Genomic DNA, 15,052 nt, shown 5'->3' on the forward strand with positions numbered 1-15,052 from the left:
TTGTCTAAACTTCACTTTGATGAAGCCGACTTACTTTCAAAGAAATCATAGGGAGGGGACACCTCAGTGGCTCAGTCAGTTAAGCCACTGCCTCTGGCTTAGGTCATGATCCCAGGGTCCTGGGATCGAGTCCCACCTTGGGCTCCTTGCTTGGCAGGAAGCCTGCTTCTCTTTCTGCCTGTACCTCCTTGTGTGCTTGTGCTCTCTCTCGACAAATAAATAAATAAAAACCTTTAAAAAAAAAGAAAGAAAGCAATCATGGGGAGAAGAGATTCATTGTTATTCTCTAGGAAATGTTGGGATTTTATTCTTACATATATTCTGGTAGAATTAGAGGCTCGCTTTATATATATAACACATATGTATATAAATTATACACATATATTTGAGCTTTTAGAAACTGTGGTGCCTGGACCTTCTTTCCTGGTCTCTCTGTTCTTGCAGCGTATAGCCCACATTACGGCCATGCTGCAGCAGTCCCTGGGGGGCCTGCTGCTAGAAGGGCTTCAGACTTCCAAAGTGGACATCATACGGCACTGCCCCCAGACTTACGCTACAATTGACAAGACACGGGATGCAGAGGCGTTAGTTGGTTAAGTACTGGTGAAACCGTACATGGATGAGGTTTGTGCCCCCATGCACCTCATTCCACAAACACAGAGCATCTAATCTGGCTTCGTTTCTTGACTGGGTGTGAGAGAACTCAGGGCTCTTCCTTGAAGATGCTCTTAGTTCCTGCTCTTCTGGTTGTAAGAAAAGGTTGGTCCCGCTTGGTGCCCATCAGCATGGCAGGAATCAGGCATGCGCTCTGGTCTCTTCCAGTGATGCCATAACTCAGGGATCATCTTAATTTAGTAGGGGTGAGGGACTTGCCTAGGAAGAAGGTATGGATCAGAACATTTTCAGGTCAATTTCCATTTCCATAAGTTATACGTTAATGAAGTTGCCGAAAAGCGTGACCCCACCAAGGCGCCCGTGCCCACTGGAGGAGCTGGAAGACAGCTCTGTGCGCAGGGAAAGTCTGTGAGGGGAGGCGTCTTCGCAGAATTGATGTGGCCTAAGTCTTGAAGACCATGGGGGAGTTTGCCAGGCTAGGAAGGTGGGAGGGAGGGAATATTCAAAGATAAAGGGCTTTGAAGGGCGAGTTAGCGGGGTAGTACCTTAAGTCCGGAACTTGGTTACTCAGTGTTCTTGACCTATAAGGATACAGTTAAATACAGGGAGTCAGTGTATCCTGCCTCTGAGCGGCTGGAGTATGGGCTGCACCATGTGAGGCCGCCAGCAATCAGCAGCTTCCCACTTAGAGAACGTCGGTTTCATCTAGTTCAGGCTGACAGAAGTCATGAAGCCAGTCTCAGCGTTTGAGGGCTTTCTAACAGTCACCTGCCAGTGCGAGTGTTCTTTCTGTCTGGTAAGTATAAAGCTACCCACCATGACTTCAGGATGAAAGGCTTCCAGTTTTAAAATGAGACAGTATCCCAGTGATAGAAGTGAAATTGAAGGATTAATTTCAGTAATCTTCTCAGCTTCATTAAGACTACTAAAAGTAAATGATCTGTCAGTTCTTTGTATGTATCCTATTATAGTTCATAGCTCTCTCTGTGGGGGTGAAAAAGATCACATTATTCTTTGTCACTAAATGAAAATATTTTAGTTATTTAATTTATGCCCTTTTCATTGAACTGAATCTAATATGCTAAATGAGGGAAGTACTTTACATTTCTGTGTCATTAAATGAACTGTGGCCACGTTTGTATTTTAAGTTTGTATGCTTGTCATTCACCTCCTGCAACTCAGCCTCACCAAAAAAAAATAATATACTAAAGCAAAATAAGATGTGTTTTCTTCCATCACTTTCCATCTCAGCCCTTTCCCTGTTCTGGAGACGGTAGAGGATAAGGCCAGGGTGAAGATGGTACAGAGCTGTTGTCTGCAGATACAGTATTTCGCTTTTAAGCTCAGAAGGGAAGCAGATGAGTGTGTGTGATGTTTTAGCTTCAGGCCAGTCTCTGTCCCTCAGCCTCTGTGTCCCCCAGGGTTGGAGCAGTATTCCCAAATCCTGGGACCTAGATTTTCATGCCATTGTTACTTACCTCCTGTTTAGAAAGCATACTGAGTGGGGAGGAGGAAGGACGAAGTGCATTTGTAAGGTTTACTCGATTCTTTTCTCTGTAGTGTATAGTTCATACTTCTCTTTTAGGTGCTTTAAAAACAAACAAAACACAAACAAACAAACAAATAAATAAATAAAAATAAAACGCTCTTCCTTCTGCTAGGTGAGTGTAGAGCAGATCGTCGAGTCTCATCCAGACGGCCTGAAGATCATGTATGCTAATAAGCTCCTGGAGTTCGTTCCTCACCACTGCCACCTTCTTCGAGAGGTCACAGGAGGAGCCATCTCAAGGTGACGTAAAATGCTGTGTATGCACCTGAGCTCAGTTTAGTGACCACATGTCACCTCCTCATGTGCCACTGATCCCTGGCTGTCCTGTCTGACCTGGGAACGTGGGAACGTGTGCTCTTCCCTATTTGTTACCAGTGCTGTGAGGCAGGTGTCGTTTGCCTGGGTTTACAGGGAAGGGAATGAAGAGTGGGGACGAATCTCAACGGTGACATTTGTGTGACTCCAGAGCCTCTGCTTTTCTCTTGTCTATACTTTCTCCTTAACCAGGTTCAAAATCAAAATTGGTTTCCTTCCATTATTGTGATGTCATCATCGGTCCAGAAATACCAATTCATTTTAATTCAACACGTTTTATACTGATGGCAATTAAAGTCATGTTCGGTTTTCCCTCCCTCTCTTATTTCATTTCCATGGCTTTCCAGTTCTGTTTCATGAATATCCCATTACCTTCCACCATCTCGGTCATCCCAGTCCAGACCTTTGTTGCCTTTTGTTCGAGGGTAGCGGGCTCTCCCCACCTGGTCTCCCAGCTCCACCTGTCCCTCTTCATTGCAGCCCTCAGCTGTGTCCCACCTGCCCAGAGCTCTTCAGCCTTCCTGAGTCGCTCGTGGCTTCTCATCGCCCACAGAAGAGAATCCAGTCTTCCTGGCACAACCTGTGACCATTGGTGCTTGAGTCCAAGTGGTTCTCCGCTGTAGAACATTCTACTGTGGAACTTTCCCCCATACCACTATGGTTCCTGGCCAGACAGGAACGCTTGACCTTCCCTAACACACCTGGTACAGAAGATCCCTGACTTCACCTTGGTTCAGTTTATGGTTTTTTGACTTTTTATAATAGTGCAGAAGTGATATGCATTTAGTTTGGATCTTTTCCCAGGCTGGCGATCTACAGTAGGGTCCTCTTTTGTAATGCTGGGCAGGGGCAGCGAGCACAGCCCCCAGGCAAACCACGTGATCACGAGGGTCAGCAACCAACACACTTGAACCGTCCTGTTCTGGCTTTCAGTGCAGTGTTCAGTAAGTTACATGAGATACCAGACACTTTATTGTGAAATAGGCTTTGTGTTAGAGGATTTTGCCCAACTGTGCAATACTGTAAGTGTTCTCAAGACATTTAAGTTTGGCGGGGCTAAGCTCTGATGTTCAGTCGCTTAGGTGTTTTCCATGCATTTTCAACTAAAGAGATTTCCAGCTGAACAATGGGTTTATTAGAAGCTAAGGCCGTCATAAGCCGAGGAACATCTGTCTATACTGTGTGCCTCTGTGTTTTCCTTCATTGCTTCCTGTCTCTTATCCCTTTGTCTTTCTGTTGATCTGTCACTCCACATGAAGCTCCAGTCAAATACAACTTCTTTTTTTTTTTTTTAGGTTATTTATTTATTTACTTATTAGAGAAAGCATAAGCAGAGGGGGAGGCAAAGAGTGAAGCAGGCTCCCCACTGAGCAGGGAGCCCGATGTGGGACTCAATCCCAGGACCCTGAGATCATGACCTGAGCCACCCAAGCGCCCCCAGGCTATGGTTATTTCAAGAAAAAGTCATATTTGTGAATTCTTAATCTAGTGAAGATGAATTAAAATCAGAAAGTCAACTCTGCCACATTTAAAAACCAAGGAACAGAAAAAAATTCCATGAGTAGGTATAACCCTATCCACAATAAATCACTTTCAATCCAGTCCTGAAAACTAATACAGAGTAGGAAGAAAGCATTACAGAAAAATTTTGTTTTCATTAATCAAGCTGGAAAATAACGGGCCTTACATGAATGCCCTTTAGGAAGACAGTTCTTATAGTTTTATGTTGATGGAAACTAACATTACATTCGAAATGCATGTTAAAACCATGACTGTAGATTAACTACCACTTTCAGTCGTCAGAAGATGAAAAATGGTCAAGAGTCACCCAAACTGAATCCTGGTTCCTCCTGGAAAATGTGTTCCTAAATATTTTCCCCCTGAACTACTGTGCTCTTTCTGTATCTTACACAGCAGACACTGCGATGCACAAACACATCCAGAAGGCCTTTGAGGGCTGACAGCCTGCTGGAACAATGAGGAATTCACCCAGGTTTCTGCTTTTCTGCCGGGCCCAGAAAGTTCTGGGTAACCTAGGTGACCTGTCATGATAATACAAGTGTAGCGCACACCATATGTATTATCTCCTCAGGGTAGACACCAAAATCCATGTTCATATATGAAAATCCGAGATGCGTACAGAAATCAATAGTGATTCTGTCATCTTGAAAGAAAAACACACTGTTGTGCTGCCACATGCCTCGTTTCTCCTCGAGTGACTGCAGGAAGTAGCGATTGCAGTCAGAAATCTCAGAAAGAAAAATTAGAGTAAGGGCAACACCTGAAGTTTATTCCTGAAAATACTTGGAGAACGACTGTGACCAATAAACCAGGGCTTAGTTCATGAGACTATGTCAATGAGCTTATACCATCCCATGTCCTGGTCAAACCCTCATGTCTGGGAGATGGAGGGACGTCTTCATCTTCCAGAGCTACTATTAGGGAAAAAGGTGGAGACAATACTGACTGAGTCCCTACTTCAGCAGGAGAGCCAAAAACACCTTGCCCCTCCATAATCCCAAATGAAAATAAACATCTCGGGGCGCCTGGGTGGGTTAAGCTTCTGCCTTTGGCTGGGATCGAGCCCCACATCGGGCTCTTTGCTCAGCAGGGAGCCCACTTCCCTCCTTCTCTCTCTGCCTGCCTCTCTGCCTACTTGTGATCTCTGTCTGTCAAATAAATAAAATAAATAAAATCTTTAAAAAAGGAAAGAAAAGAAACATCTCATTTTACTAGTGTGCAGCAGTGACTATGCAGGAGAAATTATTATTATTAGATGATATATTATTATTATTATTATTATTATTGTACTATATTGTTAACCTTTTGAATTCGGACACCTAAAATTTTTAATAAAATATGAAGTCCTTTTTTTTTAAAGATTTTATTTATTTGAAAGACAGAGATCACAAGTAGGCAGAGAGGCAGGCAGAGAGAGGGGGAAGCAGGCTCCCCACTGAACAGAGAATCCGATGCGGGGCTTGATCCCAGGACCCTGGGATCATGACCTGAGCTGAAGGCAAGAGGCTTTAGCCCACTGAGCCACCCAGGTGCCCCATGAAGGCTTTTTTTTTTTTTTTTAAAGATTTTACCTATTTATTTGACAGAGAGATCACAAGTAGGCAGAGAGGCAGGCAGACAGAGAGAGAGGAGGAAGCAGGCTCCCCGCTGAGCAGAGAGCCCAACGTGGGACTCGATCCCAGGACCCTGAGATCATGACTTGAGCAGAAGGCAGCGGCTTAACCCACTGAGCCACCCAGGCGCCCCATGAAGGCTTTTTTTAAAGAACAAGAACTTCAGACTATATCTTTATCCTATAAGTTCCCACTACAGCTGGCTTCTGTCTTGGCCAACATTTAGCCATTCAGATAAAGTCCGTATTTAGTGCTTCGTGTGTATGCATGTGTAAAATAAGAGGACAGTCATAAATCTTTAAGATTGTGTATAATAACCGTGAAATAAGGATTCTTGATACACAAGGTCTTGCCTGGGGAAAACAGCTGGAGAACAGTATGCAGTTTTCAAATGATGGAGGGGAAATACGCATTCGGTTATGAGAAAGGGAAGGAGAACAAGACCAAATATTAATAAAAGGGAAAAAAGCTTTTTCTGCCATCTTTCCGTGCCGCAGTAACAGTGTGAACAAATGTCCCACGGATGCCCTCAAGAACATTAACACTGCTGAAAGGGGGGGCGAAGGCCAGGTTCTTAGGAGGCCCTGCACCAAAGTCATCGTCCCGTTTCCTCACTGTGATGACGAAGCATGAGTACATTGGAAAATTTGAAATACTTGATGACCACAGATCTGGGAAAACTGCTGTGAACCTCACGGGCAAGTTAAACAAGTGTGGCATGACCAGCCCTAGACTTGTATAACTGAAAGATCTAGAAAAGTGGCAGAATATTTCCATCCCCTCAGTTTGGTTTCACTGCATGGAAAAATTCTTCTGGCATCATGCACCATGAAGAAGGAAGAATCCAGGCAGGAGGGAAAATCCTGGGATTCCTATTTCCTAGAAATATAATATACATGGCACGTGAAATGCCTCAATGGGGAAAAAAAAAAAGGAAAATAAATTACAGTCAACTAATGTTTGACAAGGGTGCCAAACAATTCAATGGGGGTAAGAACAGTATTTTACTCCCAAGCAGCCACATGCAAATAATGAAACAGGAGTCCTGCCTCACATCATACAGAGAAAATAACCCAAAATGCATCAAAGACATAAATGTAAGCATTAAAATGATAAACTTTGGGATGCCTGGGTAGCTCAGTTGGTTGGACGGCTGCCTTCTGCTCAGGTCATGATCCCGGAGTTCCCGGATCGAGTCCTGCATCAGGCTCCAAGCTCCACAGGGAGTCTGCTTCTCCCTCTGACCTTCTCCTCGCTCATGCTCTCTCTCATTGTCTCTTTCTCAAATAAATAAAATCTTTTAGAAAATAAAAATAAAGTAAAATGATAAAGTTTTCAGAAGAAAACACAAAGGTAAATGTTAGTGGTCTTGAATCTAACAACGGCTCCTCAGCCAAACACCAAAGTACAAGCAACTTAAAAAAAATAATAAACAAATAAATGGGACTCAACCAAAATATCCCAGTTTTGTGCTTCCAAGGACCCCATTGACAAAGTCAAAAGACAAGCCACTAAATGGGAGAAAATATTTGCAGGTCATATATAAGGAACATGCATTCAGACTGTGTGAAGAATTCTTACAACTCAAATAAAAAGACAACCAAGTTAAGAAATGAGCAAAGAGGGGTGCCTGGGTGGCTCAGGGGGTTAAGCTGCTGCCTTCGGCTCAGGTCTTGAACTCGGAGTCCTGGGATCGAGCCCCATATCAGGCTCTCTGCTCACCAGGGAGCCTGCTTCTTCCTCTCTCTCTGCCTGCCTCTCTGCCTGCTTGTGATCTCTCTCAATAAATCTCTCTCAAATAAATAAAGAAAATCTCTTTAAAAAATGAGCAAAGAACTTGAATATACATTTCTCTAATATTCAAATGTATACATTAATATATAAATGTATATATAAATATATTTTACATTATCATATATTTATATAAACATATAAATATATTTACATTCTTAAATATGTATTTAAATATAAATAAAATATGAAATATATAATATATATTTAAAGATACATATAAGGTATATATAAAATATATGGGACAATACGCACGTGAAAATATTCTCAACATCACTAATCCTTCGGGAAATGCAAATCAAAACCATGGTGAGATACCACCTCCCACCCACGTGGATGGCTACTATCAAAAAACCCAAAAGCAGGTGTTGGAAGGATGTGAAGAGCTGGAACCTGTAAATTGCTGGTGGGCTTGGAAAATGGCACAGTCACATTAGAAATGGTTTAGTAGCTCCTCAAAATGCAGAACACAGAGTTGCCATATGACACATCAATGTCACTCCTGTGTATAGAGCCAAGAAAAAAACTATGCCCACACAAAAACTTGTGCATGAAGGTTTAGGGTTTATTCGTAATAGCGAAAAGGTGAGAACAACCCAGATGTTCATCAACTGATGAAGAGATAAATAAAATGTGATCCATCCAGCCTGTGGAATATTATTCAGCCTTGAAAAGGAATAGAATTTTGATATGTGCCACGACACAGAGGAGCCTTGAAAACATTCTGCTGATTGAGAGAAGTCAGTCACAGAAGACCACATATTGCATAATTTGATTTATATGGAATTTCCAGAATAGCTAAATCTACAGAGACCGAAAGTAGATTAGCGGTTGCCTAAGACTGGTGGTGATGGCTAAAGTTTTCTTTTGAGGATGATGAAAATGTGTAGGTAGTTCAGTATAGTATAGTTAAATATAGTGAAAGCCATTAAATTGTCCACATTAGATGGTGAGTGGTATGGCCTGTGAATTATATCTCAATTAAGCTGTCATCTAAAAATACAAAGAACTATATTTATCAAGTTAGAAAAAGAATGAACTTGATTAAAAACATCAAAAATGGGGAAAATAAAAACAAACAAAATAAGATGGGAGGAATAAAATCATTAATTTAAATGTGTACAGACTGACTTTTTCTATTCAAGTGCCTATCAGGGGGTTACAGATCCACGCTGTTCAAGAAACATACTTAAAATGCAAAAGGGATTGAGAATGTATCAGGTGAGGAGATACCATGCAAAAGAGAAAGCCGGAATGGCAAAATTCATCGCAGACAAGTTGGGTCTAAAGTTATAGGTACTAAGATGAAGAGGGACATTTTTAAAGGCAGAGTTTGGAAAGAAGATGTAAAAGGTATAAGCAGGTATACATCTAACAACATAATACCTAAAGACTCTAAAAATGCAATAGCAAGGTAAAATTTTAGCTTTTCAAATGGGAGTATCTACTAGAAGGAGGGAAAAACAAGGACACACAGAAAATAGACATCCTGGGGCGCCTGGGTGGCTCAGTGGGTTAAAGCCTCTGCCTTCAGCTCAGGTCATGATCCCAGGGTCCTAGGATCGAGCCCCACATCGGGCTCTCTGCTCCGCGGAGAGCCTGCCTCCTCCTCTCTCTCACTCTCTGCCTGCCTCTCTGCCTACTTGTGATCTCTGTCTGTCAAATAAATAAATAAAATATTTAAAAAAAAAAGAAAATAGACATCTTTATTTCCCTTGGAAAACATTTCTTTCTTACACCTAAGGAAAGCCATATTTGTAAAGATTAATTGCATACTAGGCAACAAAAGAAACCTTTACAAGCCTTCCAAATTAAAGATTTAAAGAACAGTTCTTTGATCACAATCCAGTAGAATCAGAATTAGATAACCTGGTAACAAAAAATTGAAACTACATACAAGTTAAGAAATACAGTCTTCAGTCAAAGAAGAAATCATAAGACGACTGAAGAAAATCTTGAAAGCAATGGAAAGGAGACTATATCATACCAAAACTTACAGAAGACACCAGAAGTTATACTCTAAGGAGACTTTAGTCAAATGTCTTCAATTTCAAACATTTTTTTGAATAAAAGAAACTACTCATTTACACCCATCAGAAAAGGGCAGCTCAATCAAAAGAAAGGAAGTAGTTATAATAAAGATAAAATTTTTTTTAAGATTTTATTTATTTATTTGACAGAGAGAGATCACAAGTAGGCAGAGAGAGAGAGGAGGAAGCAGGCTCCCTTCCGAGCAGAGAGCCCGATGCGGGACTCGATCCCAGGACCCCGAGATCATGACCTGAGCCGAAGGCAGCGGCTTAACCCACTGAGCCACCCAGGCGCCCCATAAAGATAAATTTTTAAACTAATAAAAAATATGAGGGGCAAATAAACTCAAAGTTGTTTCTATGAAAGTCAAATGAAATAATAATAATAAAAAAAAACTTCACATGCCCTATTAAGGATAAGAGAGGGGGAAGATGGGGTGTGGGAGGAGGTGGGGAGAGGGAAGGGGAATGGGGAAAGGGGGGTTTCAGGGAGGAGGGGACAGAGAGAGGGAGAGAGTTGCAAAACATATAAGGATTGGGAACAGATATAAAAGCAAATGCATAATATAAAAGAATCACTAAACTGCAAGGCACTTTATACTAATCAATTTGATAACCTAGAAGAAACGATGATTTCCTAGGAAAACAAAATCATCCAAATGATTCAAGAATGGAAAATTAAGAAGATGTGTTCCAAGATCAGACAGGTTTGCAGCTGGATAACTGTCATTCTACTTTTAAATGGCAACAGGCAATTAAACAATAATAAGTCAATTCACTTGATGAAGCTGAGCACAATTTTAATACCCAAACCTGAGAGGGAGGAACGGGGAAGCTATTAACAAATCTGGCTTAGGACAGATTAGTTAACAGAAACTGAACTAATGTTAGCAAATAACAGAAGTCAGGCATCTATCAAAGGACTATATCCTGAGACCAACTTGGATTCATTCCAGGAAAATAAAGGGAGCTCAAGACCAGAAAATCAGTAAGATTTACCTCATCACTAAATTAACTGTGATAAAACTCTTAAGACCATAGCAATAAATGCATTTGATAAAAAAATAAAGGCACCTGATTAAAGGTGAGCAGCCATTCTTTATAAAAATGAAGATAAAAACAGAAGGACGTTATGCAGGAGGGATTATTAACTGGGAAGCACTAGATCAAGGGGTAGATAAAATGAGCCCATATTTGTTAAACAGTGACAGAGCCCCATGCGTGTGTGGATAGAGGCGAATGAGCTTATGGATGAGCACCAGGCTGTCAACAGGTATTATAGGGACGAAGGCAGCGGTGAGGAGAGTCTTAACAACAGGGAAGAAGGTAAAAGGAGGATTGCAGTTAAAAATTGTTCATGATACAAACACATGCAAATAAGACCGGATATTTTCCCGTATATAGTTTTTTAAAACCCTGCACACATTACTGGAACTACCAACTCTTGCTTTCAGCTCCGCAGCCCTCGCGTGCTTTCCCAGTACCAGGATGCAGGGGTAGATCCTCCGTTGGTGACATCCTATGTCATTGTACTCCTAAAGGGACAGGTGAAACAGCGCAGGGGCTGGAGGTCGGAACTTAGGCATCGCTGCGCCCACCCCAGCTCTCTGCTCACCCAGCCCCCACTCTGAAGCAGCGGGCACTTGGAGCTGTTAAGAAGCAGGGATCTGAGCAGTTCTCTGGTTTCCCCTGGAGCCATCTGCATCCATCATATTTCCCACAGCTCTCCCCGAGTGTTGGTGCTGGCTCCCCCCGAGTGTTCCCTTAACTCCTAGCACACCCTTCTTATGACAGCACCTAGTACTCCCCGTCACAGTGCTCTGTCTGTCACATGCATCCATTGATTGACTTTGTGCTGGTTGAGGGCTGGAGCCCCCTCCTGTTAACTTCTCAAGTCCATTTCTAATGCAGCAGCACCTGGCACTTAAGCACCTTGTCAGTACCTGCCAAATGAATGAAATGTACTCAAAACATAGTATGAAGTCTGCGTTTTGAAACTCCTTTTTGGAGCCGTTTGCTATCATTTTCCCAGGCAATTTAAAAAATTTCCAGCCTTGCTGCCAATAACCTGAAGGGGTAAAGGAATGCCGGCGTGCCCCATGGGACATGTCACTCTGGATGGTCCTTCAGCAGCAGGGACTTTGATAGCGCTCTTACAAACCCAGCAGGATGGTGGAATGGGTACGTGGCTGAGTGCCTCCCGGGTCTGACCCTGTGTGACGCCACCCGGTGCCTGCAGCTGCCCTCTGGAAGGTGTTGCTTTTGCGGCAGAGCCGGAGGCAACAAGCGTGTGTCTGTCTCCAAAGTCCTGGGCACCACATCACAATGGCCTTCCTGAGAAGCAGAATCAAGGACAGTTGCTGATCTTCATTCCTTCCCACCAAAGGTATCTCATCATACACCATCTTTGGAAGTTGGAGCCAGGGGGGTGCCTGGGTGGCTCAGTCGGTTAAGTGTCTGCCTTCAGCTCAGGTCATGATCCCAGGGTCCTGGGATCGAGTCCCACACATTTGCCTCCCTGCTCAGCGGGGAGCATGCTTCTCCTTCTCCCTCTGCCATTCCCCCAACTTGTGCTTTCTGGCTCTCTGTGTGTCAAATAAGTGAATAAAAAATTTTTTAAAAGTTTGGGCCATACTCTTTAGCCATTCTACTTTCCCTGGGGTAATTTGCCACCTCCCTGAATTTACCTGAATCTTTCCCCCAAAATCTACTTATCTTCCAGCCTTCTTGACCATAATAAGTCTATAAATTTTCAATAGACAGTGTGAGCTTACACTTGCTAATATTTGCATAACATGCACCTCTTTCAATCTCAAAGAAAAGCTTTGCACTACAATGGTCTCTAATCTCCAATTAGGTTCTGTTCCGGGATCCCACTGGAATTCTATGCGCCTGTCCCAAAGAGATGCCATAAATTGTGGTCCAGTTTTCCCAGCCAGCCAAGGAAAGCACATGGGAAATCTTGCTGAAGTATGAGTAAGAGCCAACGAAAGGGAACATATTTATCTGCCTCGAATGCTGGGACCTGAGGAAAGCAAGTTTCATTACAGACAAATCAGGAAGGAGGTGCAGATTGCTTTTTATGTCACTCTGGAGTGGAGGTCTGCCATTGATCATTAAGGCCATTTCCTGCAATGCACTCACCAAAGTGATACTCACTTCGGAGTGGACAAAACTTAGGAAACGGCCAAGGGGAGCTCTGCTTACACTTTACACTCTCAGCATTTATTTGTATTATTTTCTTTATGGGGCAGTATAGAGACTTGAGACCACATTAAAAAAAGCAAAGCTTGTCATCCTGTGGCCTTGGGTCAAGAATAGAGATAGTGCTGCTCATGTCAGTTTCAACCTCCAGTGGCCAAGTGTTTGATCTGATGCTCTTTCAAGTTTTCACCATAGCCTTTATCAAGCTCAATGGCCAATAATCCCACAGGAGGAGATTTTAGGGCCCTCTCAAACTTCTGTTTTTTGCTATCTCTCCCCAGCCTGCTTCCTCTGCAAAAGTCACCACTTTGCCTGTGCATCTACTACCTCTTAGAGCCTTTGGAATCAGCCACGAATTGCAGTGCTGATTCCTTCCATGACCACATATTGTTTACAGGAAAACTCTTCTTCATTATGCCTTGCCAGTCAGAGTGATGGGTTTCATCCGCAACCTGGACCAGGTTCGGGAATGTTCTACACATAAATGTGAGCAAATGTCTTCTGTATTGAGAGACATGTACATGCTGTAAATGGACTCTATTGAAAAACCAATACATAGGGTACACTTATGTCCTGACCCAGCTGGAAGGAGGCACTTCATTTCCATCTTTCAGAAAATTGGTGTAACACATTGATTTTCATAACAAAGAAAGCAGTTTTGTGTCCTCTACCAAAAGACTGTCATAGTAAGCAATAAATTGCCTCTTTGGGGTGAACAAATTAATAAGACATTTTCTAAATTTCAAAATAACAAAGACAGAACGATGTCTGTAATGCTAAGTGCATCCCCTTCGTTGCAGGGCATTGTGTCATGGACCACCTGAGCAATGACACATGGTGGCCGGTAGTCTGATTTGTACATCAATTCACCTGGCAACCTGTTAAAAGAAAGTCTTGCACATGACAAGCTTTCAATAAGACACTGACAAGATGGCCAGGAAGCCCCCTTAGCTGGCTTTTTCAGGTGTCCAGACATCTAGTCAACCTACCTCACCAACTCATCACCATGCTTACTGGAGTAAACCCAATCTCTTCCTTCCCCCCTGGAGATGGGAGAAGAGCCACTCACACGTTTGTATGGAATTCTCATTCCCCCTCGCTCTGTCCCCACATGGCGCTGTCCGTGTAATAAATAAACAAATCTTTATGTCACCCGGAAGTTCCTGGGTCAAATTACACAACTCGGACAATTTTGGGTCAGTACAGCCTTTTGTTTTTCTCTCCACCTTAAGCCTTCTGGGTGACCAACAACTATCTAAAACTCATGTGGCTGCAATATGCTGTTGTTCTGCTTCATCTTCCCAGTAAAGTTCAGTATTTTTCCCTAAAGTTTGGTTTATCAGCATCTCCAGCGTCTATCTCCAGCTAGGGTCATGATCCCAGGTCCTGGGATCAAGTCCCTTTCTGGACTTCCTGCTCTGCGGGAAGCCTGCTTCTGCCTCTGCCTCCCATTTCTTATGAATAAATAAAGAAAATCTTTAAAAAAATTTTAAAAACCATGTCTATCTTCCCACTTTTAAAGATTAATTCTAGGAATTATTGCTATAAATCCAGTGTCCTATCTCTTTCTTAAAAAGTCTTCTCCAGGGCACCTGAGTGTCTCAGTTGATTAAATGTCTGACTCAAAATTTTGGCTCAAGTCATAATCTCAGGGTCATGGGATTGAGCCCTTAGTGAGGCCTCTGTGCTCAATGGGGAGTCTGCTTCTCTCCTTTTCCCTTTGCCCCACCCCCCTACTCACATGTGCACACACGTGTTGTCTCTCTCTCTCTCTCAATAAATAAATAAACAAATCTTTAAAAAGTCTTCTCCAAAGGGAGTTTGACAAATAGTCCAGTAAGAGGCAGGAAGAAAATATTATAAGTTTTATGCATATTTCATGTCATCCATTTAACTGTTTAGCTTTTGCATGTCATTTATAATGTGCACAATAATTTAGTAGAGTAGTAGAGTTTATACTTTATCAAAAATTTGCTTAAATTGGTGGTATGTCTGCAAATATTTTTTATGTATGTATGTATGTATGTATTTATGTATTTATTTATTTTTGTGAAAGAGAGGTGCACAGTAAAAAAAGGAGATCACTGCTCCAGGGACCCAGATGTTTCCCCAAGTCCTGTTTCCTTCCATTCCTTCTGGGCTTCATTAGACCCCCTTAACACCAATCTTGTCCCTAAAACACGCCCTCTGAAGCACCAAGTTCACTGCAGGCTGTACCAGGATGACCTTAGGGAAAAGGGTGGTGGGTCTCACGGGTTAGCTGTGTCACCTCCATGAACAGTCCTTTGTTCTGAACAGCTAGTGCAGCCCACGTTTGCAATCACAGGCTCTGGCACCAGAGTGGGCGTAGAGCCCAGCTGGCCCCTCAGTAGCAATATGGCTTTGGGAAAGTTGTGCCATTTCTGGCCCAGACT

General features: G+C 42.6%; 1 protein-coding gene across 10 annotated transcripts in view; it reads left to right on the plus strand.

The window, feature by feature from the left end:
• LOC123389134 (conserved oligomeric Golgi complex subunit 2-like) overlaps positions 1 to 15,052 on the plus strand; it is a 57,598-nt gene that overhangs the window by 27,807 nt on the left and 14,739 nt on the right. For 3 of the 10 annotated variants that reach the window (XR_006603659.1, XR_006603660.1, XR_006603663.1), the window contains 2 exons: positions 445 to 2,404; positions 2,960 to 3,768. The gene's annotated coding sequence lies outside the window, so the exon portion shown is untranslated. Of the gene's footprint in view, positions 1 to 444; positions 2,405 to 2,959; positions 3,769 to 4,393; positions 5,088 to 11,602; positions 11,690 to 15,052 lie in introns of those variants that run through there. The other 7 variants (XR_006603665.1, XR_006603661.1, XR_006603666.1 and 4 more) reach the window with 5 other exon arrangements.

This window comes from Mustela putorius, unplaced genomic scaffold (genome assembly GCF_011764305.1).
Source record: "Mustela putorius furo isolate JIRA1106 unplaced genomic scaffold, ASM1176430v1.1 tig00003952_pilon_pilon_pilon, whole genome shotgun sequence".
Classification (NCBI taxonomy): Eukaryota; Metazoa; Chordata; class Mammalia; order Carnivora; family Mustelidae; genus Mustela; species Mustela putorius.